We start from the raw sequence: 5,355 nt of genomic DNA on the forward strand, positions 1-5,355 counted from the left end.
TATGGATTTTTCCTAGATTATAATGATCAAACACCTTCAATAAAGTGACAGCACTACAAGTTCTACAGAGAAACACTGTTATTTTACAGGTATTTCCTAAATTATTACAATCAAACACCTTCAATAAAGTGATGGCACAAAGTTTTATGGAGAAACACTGTAATAATTTAGGAAATACCAGTAAAATAACAATCAAACACCTTCAATAAAGTGATGGCACTAAAAGTTCTGCTGAAAAACACTACAGACCTTTGCTAAATCATAACGATCAAACATTCAATAAATTGTCAAGACATGCTCAAGATTGTAAATTAAGTTTTATTTCGGAAGACAAAATAAGTCTGTAAAAACAACTGCATGAAACTGATTAAAATCATCTCAAAACTTTAATTTGCAGCATTTGTGTTGACAAATAATTTAATAGTATTTAAAATTACATGTAATTAAATAAAATGGAATGATTCAGTTGATAAATTACAGTATATATCTTAAATTAAATATAACATTTTAACTATATAGTAGTTATCAGTAGAACAGTTTCATCAAAATTCTCAAACTTTAGGATTAAGGTTAAATATTCTAAACATACTGAACACAAAACTGATACATGTACAAGATTTTCACTGTTTCACACCAGTATTGATTCTAAACATTTAACAATTTAAATTTAAAGGGATACTCCACTTTTTTTAGAAATAGAATGTTTTCGGTCGGAGTCGATTGTCGAGTTCACACGCGTGATCATAGGTAACTAAGCGTGAACTCGACAATCGACTACTGTGGACTCCGACCGAAAACAGGATGTAAACACAGGTATGTGCGCTGGCTGAATTAACGTAACTTTTATTAATATCTTTCACATCTACTGCAGTCAGATTCACCTGTGTTCACTCTGAAGGAATCACATACATGGCTGGTGCACTTGTAATGACACATCGAGGATGTTAAGAGGCTAAAAGCAGGTTTAAAACTTACCCCGTTTAAGTCAACAGGGTGCAAATTTTAAAAAGAGGATAACACGGTGTTATTTTTGTCGTTGTTCTCTGTACTGACAGCACTCCAAATTTACAAAAAAATGAGCTCTATGTTAAAATTGACCGGAGTTCTCCTTTAACACTGGGGGAGTTGGAAAATGAGCCTATTTCCAAAAAAAGTGGAGTGTTCCTTAAAATTTTTGGTATTCAGAGGTAAATTAACATTATAATGGCTTTTGTTTATATTTTGGCTTGTATTTTCCAAATCAGTTTTATATAGTTTTTCCAAAATGTTCTGCTGACCCCTGGGGGCCCTGCATAGTTCTGTTAATAAATATTATACTGTCTTTTAATTCAGAATCCTAACTCTACAAGTGTATTAATAAGTTAAATCAAAACATACAACAAAAGTGTACCAGAAGTGACAGATACAGCAAATAAACAGCAATCCTGCAACAGCCAGTAGTCAGCTGCATCCTTGGTGCATCTGAAAAAAAAAAAAAAAAAAAGACACTATGATTCTCTCAAAATTATTTCAATTTTTTTGTGTTTCCTTTAAACAAGTTTAATACATTTTTATTTAAATTGTCTGTTTGTCTTCCGTTTTGTCTGGTATCTACAACTTTTGTCTGATAGAAAAATGTGCATCACCAAGAAAAGGAACATGTAGATTCACAACAATGGACATTCTTTTCCAGAGGTATCATTGCAAGGTTAACACCTAAAAATGCCAATATGTATTAAAATAAAACCAACAATATTTATATTAACTGGAGGTGTTTACAGACTGCTGTGATATGGGTAATGAGAGTCTTTCTCTCAATATTCTCTAGGGAATTAAACAAAGGATTGATGATGATATTGTGTTAAAAAAAAAAAAAAAAGGTATATTCTCCTTGTGTGAGATTATTAAAGTACTGGAGATAGTTCACCCAAAAATGACAATTCTGTCATCATTTTCTCACCATCATGTCTTTTCAAACCTGCAATATTTTTCAAAAATTATTTTGTGAAGCATTAAAATTTGATATTTTTGAAGAATGTTGGCAACATCTTATACATCTGGGATAGCACGGGGGAGAAAAAAGAGCTGCATTGTGCCTTTAAAATTGACTACGGTTTTATATACTGCAGTTGATACTTACTAATGATGGACTTGTTTCTCTGTTGGTGCCAGTTCTGCTCCGTAAACAATGTTCCAATGGCTTGATCTAAAAAAAAAAAAAAAAAAAGTGTTATCACTGTTGGAAAAGGGGAATGTAAAAATTACTTGAAAAGAAACAGGTAGCTACACACAACAGGTTTGGGCCCAAATGTAGCATCCATGCAAGACAAGCACAAGCTATATTTCGGTGTAGTTAACTGAACAATTTGTAAAAGCAAAAAAAAAAAAAAAAAAAAGACAACTTGGGTGGGTTTGATTTCCATTGATGGACATGCTAATGTCATGTTAAAGCATGTTACTCATAGCTTTATCATCTACTGATAAGTAAATACATGTTTTATGGAATCCATTTTAATTCAGCCATCAAATGTGCATATTTTGAAGTTCAGAGCAGTCAAAGGTTTCATAAAACTAAATTGCAGAGCTACATCCTGGAAAATGTTGTGGGAATGACACCCCCAGTATTGCAAATCCTGGCACATGATGTAAAAGTCATAGAAAATAGCAGTTAATGCTCTTATGCCAGAGGCACTATGTGCATTTTTGTGTTTGAAAGGGGAGGTTTCACACTTGATATGATTTGGCACCACTGGATTCATTGGGGGTCATACCTATGTTCCCTGGGTCCTCTGTTCACCACATTTATATGGCAGATGAGGGACACATGACTATGATCCCTATAAAGTATGTTATAATTACTCAAAGATGAATTTATCATATGTTCTTGGATAACTAAACCAGCTTCAAGAAACATAGGCCTACTTCTCAACAGCTTTCCAAATGACTTCATTACAGTCCTTCACAAAGTTTACCTTCCCAGCATCAAGTGAATTAATAATGGTCTTTTAAAAAGTTTACTTAATGTGTGTTAACAGACCATTGATCTGGGGGACATAGGACCATTTTTTTATGTGTTCCTTAAGTGTTATATAAACCCTTACTAAAATTAACTATAGTTTTGCTACACTAACCAAATGGTAATAAATTATTGTAATCCATCCACCATTAAAACATGTTTTCTACACTTTAATTTAGCAATGGGAAAAGCACAGCTCATTGAGTTCTCTCATTATTTACTCTACTCACCCTCATGTTGTTCCAAAACTGTATACATTTCTTCTGTAGAACATTAATTAAGAGAAATGCCTTCCTTGTTTTTTTTTTCTCTCCATATAAGGGTTCCAATATTGTTTGATTCCCAACATTCTTGTGTTTAACAGAAGTAAAGGTGATGATACACAGGACAACTTTTTGAGCAATGTTGCTGGGCAATCCTGCAGAGTGATTGTTGCTTGGGCACTTTCACATTGAAAATGGGCAATACATTTCTATCTGGATTAATTTAGATCGGTCGTGGTTGCCCTTTGACGGCAACATTGCTAAAACAATTGCCCTGTGTATCATCACCTTAAGTCATACAGGTTTGAAAATACTTAAATTTTGAAAGGACATTTATTTTGGGGTCAGCTAGGCCTGTAAACTCAAAAAGAGAGGTAAGATATGGTCTGGAGGGTTTGAACCAGTGTGCCTTTGAGTTTACATGTTCTGCCTCTTTTTCACATGCTTTTTACAATGACAATAACGTTACTCACCGCATCTGAAGATCGTGTGGCTGGATGATTTTTATTCCCTAATTTCTAAATTCCTGGATCATGAGGGAAACACACACAGCAATATTAGCGATTTACTTACTAACAGACACATTTGCAAAAGCTTGCAAAATTGTACTCACCAGCAGCTCCAAAACATGATGACTCATTATGACTGATCGGTAACGTTGGGCCTAAACGTTATAGTGTTATACCCCTGAAAAAAGGGGAGAAGATTAAGCACATTCACTCAACGATGTTTCTCCACCGCAGACTTTATGTGTAATAGAGAAATACCGCGAGCTCTCCCCCTAGTGTTCAGCAAGGCCTAACTAATAGATTGCACAGCTTATTGTGCCAAACTAATTGATCACCGATTAACCAAAATTATTATTTAGATAACTTATTCCCATTTTATAAACATTTTTAAACACATTCAACATATCCTAACTACAGAATACTTTCATATTTGACTGATTTAAGAACTTTTCGATCTAATTAATGAAATATTATACAGGCATATATTTTTCACTCTGTCACAATAGCAGCTAAGTTAGCTACCCCGCGATCAACAACAGATTCAAAAGCCTAGTTTCCATCTTCTAGAGTCGAGTATTGTGGTTCGAGTTCCTCTCCGTCTAAAGAGACAAGTTCACTCACTGTAAAGCTCATTTGCGGAGTTTATTTATTTTTTATCAAAAACTAAGTTAGCTGACAACATTTACTCATGCTAGAAACACACATTAACATGATTAATACATTGAAATGTGTACTCATATCGATATTGCTCTAATCGCGTTAAGATTCTTAATTTAACACACTATATTTTGATGCAAGGTTAGCAGAATTTTTTTAAATAAAAGTTATTTACCTTCCACAGATTGCAATATGTCCGTTGCACGTTGTTAAAATTCGTTGTCCATATTCCTTTTTTGTTCTTCGTTTACAATCCCGCAATATTTAAAATAAAATAAAAAAATAGCCGTCCGACATAAAAATAATTTAAAAGCCACAGAACCGCAGTAACGTTAGGCTATACTGAAGATCCCGACTCCGAGTCCGAGCAGGAGCAGCAGCACACACCCACTGACCCACTCACTCCAACAGCCGTATATTCAAACTTGGCGCGCATAGTTGCCATTGGCCAGATTCCTGGATGACAGTCAGAATAACCAATCATGCTCAAAACAACTCGGAGAGACAGCCAATAGTGTGGCAACATTGCAATTACAGGAAAAGATTACATGTTTTAAAAGAAAGAATAGGAAAAAAATATACATGTGCTATTTATCTAGTTGTATTTATAGGCTGGCTGTTATATTTAATCAATTGGTTAAATTGTGTTTTCATTGCAGTGCATGATTAAAAATTAAACTTACAGTAACTTATATAGCCTACCATATATAACAAAATATATTTACCACTGCTCTGCTAAACAGCAGTTTAACAGTCAGTTAAACAGATTGTAGTACATATTAAACAGAGCAAACACTAGATAGCCTATGTATTCATATATAATTATGTATGTAGACCTATATGAAAAGCTAATGTATTGGTATCATGGTGACATTAGAGTGACATCCATGTGACCCATAATGACCCTTTTGCACTTTAACAAATTCTTGAC

At 34.0% G+C, this 5,355-nt stretch overlaps 1 long non-coding RNA gene across 1 annotated transcript; it reads right to left on the bottom strand.

Moving 5' to 3' along the window:
- Window positions 1–299: 299 nt before the first annotated feature.
- LOC306845397 lies at window positions 300–4,839 on the bottom strand. Its single transcript, XR_013781984.1, has 5 exons — window positions 4,600–4,839; window positions 3,872–3,945; window positions 3,732–3,784; window positions 2,120–2,185; window positions 300–1,461 (listed from the first exon to the last, which is right to left on the bottom strand). It is a non-coding gene; the product is annotated as an uncharacterized lncRNA (long non-coding RNA).
- Window positions 4,840–5,355: the final 516 nt, after the last annotated feature.

This window comes from Barbus barbus (genome assembly GCF_936440315.1).
Source record: "Barbus barbus genome assembly, chromosome: 25".
Lineage (NCBI taxonomy): Eukaryota > Metazoa > Chordata > Actinopteri > Cypriniformes > Cyprinidae > Barbus > Barbus barbus.